At 43.7% G+C, this 13,865-nt stretch overlaps 1 pseudogene; it reads left to right on the top strand.

The window, feature by feature from the left end:
- Positions 1-13,865, top strand: part of LOC139278220 (uncharacterized) — a 179,140-nt pseudogene that overhangs the window by 155,836 nt on the left and 9,439 nt on the right.

The raw sequence follows: 13,865 nt of genomic DNA, 5'->3' as shown, positions 1-13,865 counted from the left end.
ACCCCCAGGTCCCGCTGTACTGCGCACTTTGGAACCTTTCTCCATTTAAATAATAACCTGCTCTTTGATTTTTTTTCTGCCAAAGTGCATGACCTCACACTTTCCAACATTATACTCCATCTGCCAAATTTTTGCCCACTCACTTAGACTGTCTATGTCCTTTTGCAGATTTTTTGTCTCCTCCTCACACATTGCTTTTCCTCCCATCTTTGTGTCATCAGCAAACTTGGTTACATTACACTCAGTCTCTTCTTCCAAGTCGTTAATATAGATTGTAAATAGTTGGGGTTGCAACACTGATCCCTGCAGCACCCCACTAGTTACTGGCTGTCAAACAGAGAATGAACCATTTATCCCGACTCTCTGTTCTCTGTTAGTTAGCCAATCCTCTATCCATGCTAATATATTACCCCCAACCCCGTGAACTTTTATCTTGTGCAGTAACCTTTTATGTGGTACCTTGTCAAATGCCTTCTGGAAGTCCAAATACACCACATCCACTGATTCCCCTGTTCATTACATCCTCAGAGAACTCCAGCAAATTTGTCAAACATGACTTCCCCTTCATAAATCCATGCTGACTCTGCCTGGCCGAATTTTGCTTTTCCAAATGTCCTGCTACTGCTTCTTTAATAATGGACTCCAACATTTTCACAACCACAAATGTTAGTGACTATCTTATATTTATGACCCCTAGTTTTGGATTCCCCCACAAGTGGAAACATCTTTTCTAAGTCTACCTTATCAAACCCCTTCATAATTTTGAAGACCTGTATTAGGTTTTTTTCATTGAAAAGAAACTTGCTGCCAATTCACTATTGCTCACGTTACGCTTTGACCAATGACCAATTTCAGCCTAAAGCATGTTTACCTTCTCTATATTTGCGGACTGATAACAGTCCTGTCGATGCTGTTGATATTTCTGTGATTGCGAAGAAGCAGCATTTTGTTTCCTTTTCAGGGTTGGATCACATCAATCGTGGTATCAGCTAAATCTACAATCTGAAATAATATTGTCATGCATCTTTTCTTACAAGGAAAATATGGTAAGACATAAAAGAACACTTTGAGGATCTCCTGTGGTGTTGCTCATAGACAATGGATAAGGATAAGTCAAGTCAAAATTTCTTCTCCCATTGTACCTTTGGTGGAAACCCTGGAGAATTGTTAAATGCCCATTTTCAGCTGTTTATGTCATTTCTCTGGGGATTTGGTTGACCATTTGCTGAAGTTAAGATGGGAGATTGGGAGAATCCTAGCAGAAATGTCAAACAGTGTGTCTTTCTCTTCCTATGATTGCATCTTTGCTTGTCTTTCTTTCTAAATCTTTCTGTCTCTCTTTATATATATATTTCTGTTTGTATCTCATCTTTCCCTCCTTCTTTTTCTCTCTCTCCATATGGCTGTCACATGCTTCTCTCAGAGGGCTAGACTTTCCACTATGGTCGCTTTTGGGTGATATTTCCGGCCTTAGCGCTTTTTTTATTTTTCAGGATCGCAAAATAATGCCCATTTTAAAAACCGTTAGTTTCGCCTTTTTAATTTGGGCGGTAGCCTTAGCGATGTGAAATGGACCGTAGCGATGTATTCAGTCATGCAAGGCTGACATCCATAGCAATGGCCATTGACAGAGAGAACAGGGGACTTGGTCCCCATCAATAACATAATGAACCTTTCTTTTATTCTAGCCCCTGTTGCTTTATAAAATAAAATCTATCAGCCAACTGAGGTGATCTCCATTTCCTTCCTCATGGGATGATATACCCTAGTTCTGCTTCTACTTGTACTGTGGACCAGAGGGGGAAAAAAATCCATGATTTATTAACCTTGACATTACAGCAATGTACTTGTATGTAACTTTTCTCATTTTATTCTCCCATCTCTATTCTGCAGCATGTGATTAGTGATCAATACTGGTTGAGAAGTTACAGGCCCCATCGCTATAAATCGCTATAAATGCCCTTAATTTGACCTCAACAAATACAAATGTGATGAGATGATTGGCAAGAGTCAAAAAGACCCCTAAAATCACTCCCAAATTGATTCTCCTGACAGCCTGTTAGTACAGATCCTCCTCATTGTGCCGAGTTATTGCAGCTTTTCTTCAGCTTATTTTTGGGCCAGCGATCATTTGGGCGAATTGTGGGCGAAATGCCAAACATAGCACTCGCCGATAATCTGGGCCATAATCGGGCACATGTTTCCATTATAAGCACTATTCTCAGCCTTGCATGAGGTTGACGTCATATGTTTTTTAAAAGTAGGCTGGGCGATGCAGCTCATTCAGCAGTGCCGAAAGTTGGGCCGGCGATAAATGGGCTATAATCAGGCGCTAGTTTCCACTTTTCAGCAAATATGGGCGATAGCCTGAATCTCAGCGCTTATATGGGTGCTAAATGGGCGATAAATGGGCGATGATGAGCCGAAAGTCTAGCCCTCTGTATCTCTCCTTCTCTGGCTCTGAGAGCTAAATTTTCCTTCTCAACACTATTAAATAGAGAAAAACAGGACAATCAGTGCAATCCTGCCAGAACAAATGGCCACCAGAATTTTACTCCCAGAAAATTGCTCTATCTCCCTTTACTCTACTTTACTCCAACCATCTATCAAATTTATTCTTAAATGGTCCCTGCTTCAATCTCTAAATCTGGTAGCACATTATACAACCTCAAAACCCTTTGTATAAAAGGTATTCTTCTGCTCCCTGTCCTACATCTGTTACATTTAAACTAACATTAATGTTGTTCTAGATTTCCCCTCTGTAATGTATGCACCTATGAGGATGCTCACAAGTTTGTTGTAGAGCTGTTGAGTTAGGAGTGGCTTAGCCAGTCACAGGACTCCATAAAACCCCAGCCAATTGGATTCGGGTATCAACGATTAGGCAGGTGGTTGTGGGCCTGGTGGATGAGCTGGTAATGTGTTGTGTGATTGTTAAACTTTTTGCTAATAAACCAACTAGTTCTTAGTAGCAATGTGTTGCTATGATTTCTTAAGCAAAGAACCCATGAAGCAAATACATTGCACCCTCAATCACTGGAAACAGTCTGTTTCTATCGTGTCACATCATAATTTTTAGCACCTCTACCAAATCTGTTCATAATCCTTTCTATTCCAACCATCCTCAACCTAAACCAGGAAGACCTTGGGATTTGTTACATTTCATCAGACTGATTAAATGCAAGAAATGTTCAGATCTCCATCCCAGCATATGTTTACTTCAGTTATCAGTGACGTGACCTGTGGCTTGGAAGTTTGCTGATTAATTATATCTTACACTGTATCTCAAACATTGGTCTAGAAATCTGTTGATGCCACACCCTTTTACAGGCATCAGAGGGTGCCTGTAATCTAATGAATCTTTGGAATTCTCCACCCCAGATAGCTGTGGAGACTGGGTCATTGAATATATTTAAGGTGGAGATAGACAGATTTTTGAACGATAAGGGAGTCAAGGGTAATGGGGGACGGGCAGGGAAGTGGAGTTGAGGCCAAGCTCAGATCAGCCATGATCTTATTGAATGGCGGAGCAAGCTCGAGGGGCCAAATGGCCCACTCCTTCTCCTATTTCTCATAAACCGGGTGCCTAAGTGCACGATATGACAAACGTTTTGCACGCGCGCATCCCACATCAGAATTGCGCTGCCCGTCATATTGGTAAAGGCTGAAATATAGGCTCATGCCTGAAACTGGCATTAGACACTCAGCATATGCAAATAGGGGGCTGAACAGTTGTCTCAGAACCCCTTTCCATAATTGAGCAGACCTGAATGCAGCTGGCACCAGCCACCAGCAAAAAGGTACTTATAAAAAAAAAAATACTTTCCTGAATGTAGAGCTGGGAGGGGTGGAGTGCATTTACCGGCTCCATAGCGGTCCCAAAGACTCCCCCCCCACCCTCCACCGCACGGTCCCCTCCTGAATGCCTCCACCTCCGGTCACCACCTGCCTCTCGATCACCTCTCCCCGCCAAGAGGGGGTGCCAGGCTGCCTGTTGGCAGCCCGGCCGAACCCGGGGGCATAATTGTCAGGCCGACCTGGCAGTTGGCTGACAAAAAAAAAGCGGCCGCAGCAGTGCACCCTCCCCTTGAATGGCCGCCGCACAACCATGTCGCACACACTGAAAACACAGTGCACCCACGGAAAAAGCTGTCAGGGACGCCACTCGGCAGCCCAGAGATTTTATTTAGCTGAATTTAGATTGAGGTGCGGAAGATCAGTGGTGCGCACTTTGATGACACACTTAGGAGCGATCAGCAGCAGCGGGGCAGAAGTGGGGACTGCCGGAAAAACCACCGAGGAGAATTTCGTGAGCGGCGGCCCTTGGACTCCGCTACGTGGCCGCGGCTTTCCAGCGGTAAGAGGCATTTTCAGGAGGCTGAATTTCGGAACCTGGGACCCCATAGCTGTCAGTGAGAGAAATATTTGATCTTGCCTCTCTTGGCTGAATTTGATGTGTTTTCTCCACTCATCGCCATGCATGTACCAGCCCGGGTCGCTAATCGCGGGGCGCGGCGCTGCCAGGACGCTGGGACAATTTCCCAGGAGATGCTATCACCCCCCTCGTCTGGGCGAAAATGTCACTGCATCCCGGTAGCGCCTCCTGTGGCTATAAAAAGGGGAAATTTCAGCCCCTAAAGTTCTTCCATGAGCTTTGTGTTTTTTTTCATTCAGAAATTTAGTGAAGAGCAATGTTCCCTCTAAGGTGCGCGGGCGTGCAGTCATGTATAGGTCATGTGAGGTCACTCACAAGCTGTTGTTGCTGGAAGATACTGCACATGCGTGGCTGTGAGGGATCGCGCGCAAAAAATAATTCAAGGGACCATTGGTGAAGAGCCAATGGTCGTAATGCAGAACACCACCAGGAGTGGGAGAAAAGTCAAGAAGTGGTTAGGAGGCACCTGAGCTGCTTCAAAGCTTCACTCTCTGACCCTAATTGTGCTTTCAGATGCAAATCTCCTGGTCACAATCGTTTCACACATTCCCAGATACCTTTTATTGAGTTTTTATTCTCTTGTAGGCTGTATTGCGTGAGAGGTCATGGGCCAGTGAGCCAACTAAACTCATTCCAGCCATCCAGGCAGCTTTACAGAACAACAAGCCTGTTGCCAAAAAGGTAGAAAAGTCTTCAGAAGAAGCCATTGCTTCCATAAAGTCATCACTCTCGGAGATCCAAAAGTAGTTAAAACTACAACACACACCTCACTAGAATATAGCACGGCTGGAATATGGTGACAGAGCTCTATCTCTGTTGTAGGTTTATCCTGCACTTTGCAGTACCAAATGCAAGAAAAGATGACTGATGTTTTTAAAAGAGCCTATTCGAAACTGGCTAACTTTATGGTGCAGGGGATATGTACTAATGTTTAGTTCATACTAATACTTCACTACTCTGCACTGTAGGTTCAATACAGTGACTGAGTTTATTCCCTAGTCACATGAGTATATTCCCTAGTCACATGAGTATATTCATAGCAGTTTTATATAGTTTCATTTCCGTGGATTAATGGTTGGCAGCAAAACCATTTATTCACTTAGGATGCCCACAATTACTCTTTGACATCTACAAAATATCTAGTATGTTTGAAGTTGCTTGGGATTGGGATGACCAAAACTTGAATTTTCTCTGCTGCTTTTAAGGTGTTTGCACCTCTTTGTCAGATCCCCTGCAATTCTGTACAACTCAGGCACTACTCACTTGGGCAGGAGACATCGGCCCCACTTTTTACCCTCCATTACAGCCCAGAAATAAACGCAGACGAGCTTAATGGACCTCAGAAATGGGTGGAGGTCGGTGACCAGCAGATCTCCACCGGTTTGCACATGATTCGTATTTCCAGTTGGAATACCATCATGTACTGGAGCTTCTCCAGAAACAGGTGGGGGACTTATTATAATATTATAATGCGGGGGAAGTGATGTCATTTAGTTGCTGACTTCATTTTCGGCTTTAATGGCAGAAGCACACAATTTCTTAATTTTTCCCATATAAATGTGGCATCTCGAGTTTCTAGGCTGCATCTTCTGATATAATGGTATTTAAAGGGGCTGCAAATTATATTTGTGGTTTTAAATTTTGTTGATTTTTTTAGTGGTCATCTGAGTGGGTGAATGAGGTTGTGGGAGAGATTTTGGTGTGCCCATTTTTGCAAGCAATTCACTCCTTGGGATATTGGATATCCCAATACGAATTCATCATTGTGCCATTTGGACAAAGACGAAGAGGAAGAATGGCAATTCTGGAGGACATAGGAGGCTTGTGCCTACCGAGCATTACCCACATATACAGACAATGGTGGGTTTACCTGGACTTGTCTAAAAAACAATGTATGTTGAGGCATTAGAGGTCATTTTAACTTAACTCGCTGGGCAGGAATCCCGGTTTAACGCCCCGCCCAATATTGCTCTTCATTGACTTCAATGGAGTGTAAAACCAACATTGCACCCAATCCCAACAGTTTCCTGAAAGGCGGCTCAGGTGAAAATTTCCCCCATTGGTTCAGCAGGGAAGCTAAAGCAGAATTGTCACGTGTTGCAAGCTTACCTCAACTCAAACTCTTTGGCAGGCTCAGCGTGATCAATGACTGTCAACATAAGACATAACAACATAAGAAATAGGAGCAGGAGTAGGCCATTTGGCCCCTCAAGCCTGCTCCACCATTCAATAAGATCATGGCTGATCTGATCTTGGCCTCAACTCCACTTCCCTGCCTGCTTCCCATAACCCTTGACTTTCTTATCATTCAAAAGTCACTTCAGCCCTGAACCTTTTCACCTCAGGTTCATTCTAATCTGCGACAGGGGACATCAGAAATGCTAGTGATTCTACATTGCACAGACATAACAAGCAGGTGACCGACTCATTGTTTGCCCGAGCTAATAACATCATCACTTTCCTCACTTTCCCCATGGAGAATTGGTAACAGCAAGGAAGGACCTCAGGTTTTCTTTTCAAATGGCAAGATATCCCGAAGTCCATTGACTGCACTCATGCAGCTCTGCATGCTCCTGCACACAATAATTGCATATTCATAGGGCCACTATTGTATCGATATACAACTCAGCTGTGACCATGTACACAGCATCAGGCAGGTAAATGCCCACTTCCCTGGCAGTAGTCATGAGACCTTTGCATTGAGATGATCCACTGTGCCTCCATTTATTTGACATGGAAAGATAAAGTAAGTAAGAAAGAGTTGCATTTATATAGCACTTTTCATGACCACTGGATGTCTTAAAGCACTTTACAGCCAATGAAGTACTTTTTGAAGTGTACTCACTGTTGTAATGTGGGAAACTCGGCAGCCAATTTGCACACAGCAAGCTCCCACAAACAGCAATGTGTTAATGACCAGATAATCTGTTTTTGTTATGTTGATTGAGGGATAAATATTGGCCAGGATACCAGGGATAACTCTCCTGCTCGTCTTCGAAATAGTGCCATGGGATCTTTTACATTCACCTTGGTCTAACGTCTCGTCCGAAAGACAGCACCTCCGATAGTGCAGCACTCCCTCAGTACCGCATTGGAGCGTCAGCCTAAATTTATATGCTCAAGTCCCTGGAGTGGGACTTGAACTCACAACCTTCTGACTCAGAGACGAGTGTGCTACCCACTTTTAAAAAAGATATTAATATTTATTGAATATTAAGAACATTTACAACATCGTGATCATTCCATTGTATCATACAAATCAATTTTGCCCCTCTGCACAGCCGTTCCGCCAACACATATTAACATCAAAACTTGAAGTTTAATTTGTCTCCTGTAACATATTATAATCTATTGTACTTTACAAATTGATCATAAAATACTATCTTTAAATTCTTTGCTGAATAAAACATCCACAGAGCCTTATAATGATATTCTAGTTTATACTTAAAATACTCTTTTAGGTTTATTCTCCTCCCCTTAAAAAAGAGAGCATTCCTTCTTTGCATAATCACAAATCTAGTCAAACTGAACATTAAATTAATTGCCGCTCCGCTAGACTTGAGCAGACTCTCCTGCAATCCCCATCGCAAAATTGAGTCCCAAGGGATTCCCATTCTTGCTCTTCGGTCCTCACCTAGCAAGAAAACCTCACACAACTGTCGAACATAGTACTTAAAATCCTTTAACTGTGGACATAACACCAGTAAATGGGACAGAGTCTCATCCCATGTCCCACATATTGGGCAAGTTGCCACCTCTACTCACCCAATCTTACATAAGACTATCATGGTAAAAATCCGGGTTATCAGCCAATTTGAAATCCAGTTCAATCCACTCTGGATATTTAAAATTAGCCCACAGTCACTTCCAAATCCTGTTGAGGTCCAGCTGTGGGTATATATTCTGCCAAAACTCCTGACCAGCAGGTATCTTAAATCTCCATTTCTAAATACCCCATAGAAATCTCGAGTATTACAGTTGTCACCTTGGACCAACTTCTCCCCTTTTTCCAGCATAAAGCTTGGAAAAGCAGAATGCATTATACCTCCTTTGGAAATTTGCGTATTTATTTCGTCCATACAATCCTGTGGCATTGCCCTCACAATCTTCTCATACATGATCTTAATTGCTTTTTCCTCTAACTCCTGATCCTCCTCTCAAACCATGTCCCTCACTACCGCTTCCGGCAACCAACCAACCAAACAACCAACCAACAAGCTCATGGTCTACAGGGCTGAAGTAATACCCGCCCTCCTGTATGACTCAGAAACATGGACCATGTACAGTAGACACCTCAAGTTGCTGGAGAAATACCACCAACGATAGCTCCACAAGATCCTATAAATCCCCTGGGAGGACAGACGCACCAACATTAGCGTCCTCGACCAGGCCAACATCCCCAGCATTGAAGCATTGACCACACTTGACCAGCTTTGCTGGGCAGGCCACATAGTTCGCATGCCAGACACGAGACTCCCAAAGCAAGCGCTCTACTCGGAACTCCTTCATGGCAAACGAGCCAAAGGGGGGCAGTGGAAATGTTACAAGGACATCTTCAAAGCCTCCCTGATAAAGTGCAACATCCCCACTGACACCTGAGAGCCCCTGGCCAAAGACCGCCATAAGTGGAGGAAGTGCATCTGGGAGGACGCTGAGCTCCTCGAGTCTCGTCGCTGAGAGCATGCAGAAATCAAGTGCAGGCAGCGGAAAGAGCGTGCGACAAATCAATCCCACCCACCCCTTCCCTCAACGACTATCTGTCCCATCTGTGATAGAGACTGTGGTTCTCGTATTGGAATGTTCAGCCACCTAAGAACTCATGTTTAAAAGTGGAAGCAAGTCTTCCTCGATTCCGAGAGGAGACCTACGATGATGATGACCAGCTTTTATAAAAGCTTGATTAAATAATACCTCTCCTGCAATGTTGATCCACCTGTTCAAAAATAAGGACTGTCCTAACTGGGCATAAACTGCACACTTTAAAAAAAATTGGGCCCAAGTGTCTACAACCCCCTTATAAGACCTAGGGAGAGGTTTAATCGATTTCAAAAACATTTTGTTGTGTTCCATATAAAATATTCCCTGTCCTCTTATCCCACTTAATAAAAAAAAATGCTGGAAACAACTCTTCCAAAAACTTGTATTTGACTTCTGAATAAATCTCTTCACCCATTTAATTCAAAAGAATTTTTTCTTCAAATCAATATCTGGGAAATTGAGTCCTCCCCGATCTTGTTGTCCAATGATGGTATTGTAAGCAACCAAGGCTGGTTTCCCTTCCCATAAAAACTTTACACAAGCCTCTTGGATAGACTTTTCTGCCCACTCAGGAATATTTTCCACCATCAATAAGTACCAGAGTTTAGATAGCAGGAAAGCTGACACCACTGTCGCTCTTCCTTGCACTTTCAACCTCCTTTCCCATCTTCCCAAAATCTTTTTAATTTTCAATTTAGTTGATCCACTTCATTCCTATCCTCCTTGCACCCCATGTGCACCCCCAAAACTTCTAAAACCTTCTAAAACCTCCATCACCTTAAAAGGGCTTACCTCCAACCACTTCTCCCTACTCCTTCCCACAATCAGGCATTGGGACTTACTCTAATTTATTCTGGCTCATGAACTCTACAATACTCCTCCATTACTCCCATAGCTTTCCTCACTGACTCTCCATCTCTCAACATTAAGGACGTGTCATCTGCATATTGGTGTATTACCGACATCTGCCCGGAACTGGGAACCGCAATCCAAACTACACCTTGTTCCTTTCGCATCCTGTAACCTAATGGTTCTGCTACCAATGTGTACAACAGTGGGGACAGGGGACAACTCTATCTCACTGATCTCTATATTGGAAAATACTTGGATAAATGTGTTTGAATAAAAAATCCATATCCATTCAATTCAATTTTCCCCAAAACCAAATGCTTCCAAAACCATCAATAAAAACCCATGAGAGACTCTATCAAAGGCTTTCTCTTGGTCCATCTTTAGCACATAAGCTTCCCTCCCATTTTCTTCCATGAGTTCTGTCGCATCTTGGATTGAGACCACAGAGTCAGCGATGTCCCAGCCTATGACTCCACAGGACTGAGAGGGTGAAACTATATGTGGTATCACCTCCTTCATACGATTTGGCATAGCCCTCGCCAAGATCTTATAATCCACATTTAATAATATGATGGGCCTCGAATTCTTCAAATCCCTTCTATCCCCTTTATTTTTATAAGCTAAGCTTATGATACCACTGCTCACCGATGGGGCCAGGCTTTCCTCAGTATTAATCTCCTTAAAAACCTTTATGACCAATGGACTTAAAATCTCTAAAAATTCATTATAAAATTCTGCACTTAGTCCATCGGACCCAGGGCTTCCCCGCCCCCCCCACCCGATTCCACTTATTACTACTTTTATTTCCGCTAATCCTACTTCTTTGTCACACATGCTTCTCTCATCCTCCTTTAAATCCTCTTCAATAGAAGCATTAACCTGTTGGCCAACTAACAGAGCACAGAGAGTCGGAATAAATGGTTGGCAACCAGTAACTAGTGGTGTGCCGCAGTGATCAGTGCTTGGACCCCAACTATTTACAATCTATATTAACGACTTGGAAGAAGGGACTGAGTATAACGTAGCCAAGTTTGCTGACGATATAAAGATGGGAGGAAAAGCAATGTGTGAGGAGGACACAAAAAATCTGCAAAAGGACATAGACAGGCTAAGTGAGTGGGCAAACATTTGGCAGATGGAGTATTATATTGGAAAGTGTGAGGTCATGCACTTTGGCAGAAAAAAAATCAAAGAGCAAGTTGTTAATTAAATGGAGAAAGATTCCAAAGTGCCGCAGTACAGCGGGACCTGGGGGTACTTGTGCATGAAACACAAAAGGTTAGTATGCAGGTACAGCAAGTGATCAGGAAGGCCAATGGTATATTGGCCTTTATTGCAAAAGGGATGGAATATAAAAGCAGGGAAGTCTTGTGACAGCTATATAAGGTATTGGTGAGGCCACACCTGGAATACTGCATGCAGTTTTGGTTTCCATATTTACAAAAGGATGTACTTGCTTTGGAGGCAATTCAGAGAAGGTTCACTAGGTTGATCCCAGGGATGAGGGGGTTGACTTATGAGGAACGGTTGAGTAGGTTGAGCCTCTACTCATTGGAATTCAGAAGAATGAGAGGTGATCTTATTGAAATGTATAAGATTATGAGGAGGCTTGACAAAGTGGATGCAGAGAGGATGTTTCCACATGAGGGAGACTAGAACTAGAGGGCATGATCTTAGAATAAGGGGCTGCCTATTTAAAACAGAGATGAGGAGAAATGTCTTCTCTCAGAGGGTTGTAAATCTGTGGAATTCGCTGCCTCAGAGAGCTGTGGAAGCTGGGATATTGAATAAATTTAAGACGGAAATAGACAGTTTCTTAAACGATAAGGGGATAAGGGGTTATGGGAAGTGGCGGGGAAGTGGAGCTGAGTCCATGATCAGATCAGCCTTGATCTTTTTGAATGGCAGAGCACGCTCGAGGGGCAGTATGGCTTACTCCTGTTCCTATTTCTTACGTTCTTATGTTCTTCTCCATCAGCAATTTGGAAATGCCTTCTTTTGTATATAACTCTTAATAAAAGCTACTAGCCATCGCCGTAATCTTTCACTTTCATTAATTATTAGTTTTATTAATTGTTTTGGCTCCATTAAACCTGCTGAGTGCTGCTCAGAGGTTTGCACATACCCCTGTACTTTTGTACAACTTCTTCAGTGGAGTCCTGTGGGCTGCAGAGACCTGCTTGGCAGGGTTCACCCTGAGGATGGGAGGAGTGTTGGGAGAGCGACACCTGGTACACCTGCTCAAAAGCATGCTGCACAACCTGGCCATCATGAGGGGACAGCTGCTGGAGGTCGAGCCAGCATTACCATCTGAGGAGGCGGAGTAGGAGGAGGTGCAGGAGGAGGAGGAGGAGGATCCCTGTCGCTCCAGATCCAGGAGGTGTCGTCCCCATCGCAGCCCTGGAAGGGAGATGGAGCTGCATCTCATTGCTGCTCGCTTCAGATAATCCCATCCACACATGACCTTTCAGCTCCCACTTTCAATGGCCATTGCAATGAGTGCCTTAATGCAGAATTGCCCACTCCCAGATGAAACACCTGGCCAGATGTATGTGCCAAAAATAAAGATTTATCCAATTATCCAAATCACTGCAAAAATAGACCATAAAGAACAATATACTGTAATCATTTTTTACCCCTGTGCATCTCACTATAACTCCTGTTTTGCGTGACTACCCGAACACTACACTTAACTGTCATCCCTGTGGCTGCATCATGGGTCTGGGAAGGCTGCTGTGGTTGTTGTCTGGGACCTACAGCTGTACTTCTAGGACGCCCTGGAACACCTCTGGGTCTGGAAGGGCCGGGGGCAGACTGGCCAGCACCCTCCTGGGAGGGTGCGTCCTCACATATATGGAGGTGCCTGACACCTCCCCTGCAATCTCCCTCCATGCATTATGTACTGGTGGTCTGCCAGGTCTCCCCACATCAGGAAACAGTATTCTTCGTCTGTCCTCCATGCCGTCCATCAGTAACTCCCGCTCCAGATCAATAAACCTGTTGGATCTCCACCTCTTGCACCAGCCAGAATTTCTCAGTGGTGATAATGCTCAAACTAAGAAAGCCACACTGCTGAAAAATCCAGTTTGGAAGGGTTCATTAGCGCTGGAACCCATTTGTTCACTTTTGGAGCTGAATATGGGGTGGCCCAGCCACGAAAAATTTTTGCTGCTAATGGCCACAAAAAGGTAGGAGGAGCACCAGCTTTCCAGCGGTATTGAATTTTGGCCCCCAGGTCTTATCTGCTTTTTTTGGCTTTCAGGTGGGGTGGAGCGTGTATCTATTGTGATGCACAAGGCATCTCAGTTGTGTGGGACAGGATGGATGGATCTGTGGGTCCGTCATTGTTCGCATACTCATTAAACAAATCCAACGAAGTGTTAATTGAATTTATTAATAAAAGCAATTAATAATGTACCTCTTTCATGTTAGTTAACAAAATTTAAATTTATGAATAGATTTAGTAGAGTAGAATTTCTGCAGAAGTTCGCCCGAACTTGCTCCTAAACTTCAGAAGAAACCCTAGAGAAATGTGGGGAACCACCGATTCTTCCGTTTTCCCAGACTTTCCACTTTTCCGCTGGGGGGTTGCGGGGGATTGGGAGAAACCATGCAGAAATTCGAGACGAGTTTTATTTTAAATATTGGCTTCGAGTTTCTGCTTGTTTCCAGCACAAAATATTGGCGAATTTGAAACATGAGTTACGGCCAAAACCACTTATGTCCATGTTTTCCATGATCTTTTACACTTTTTCATGATTCAGTTCACCCGGATTAGGCCCCATCTGCAAAACTGGTCATGCCCCTAGGTTGAAATTGC

Source organism: Pristiophorus japonicus, chromosome 13 (genome assembly GCF_044704955.1).
Source record: "Pristiophorus japonicus isolate sPriJap1 chromosome 13, sPriJap1.hap1, whole genome shotgun sequence".
Lineage (NCBI taxonomy): Eukaryota > Metazoa > Chordata > Chondrichthyes > Pristiophoridae > Pristiophorus > Pristiophorus japonicus.
The sequence above is the reverse complement of the archived record's forward strand: the minus strand, read 5'-3'. Positions and strand labels throughout refer to the sequence as shown.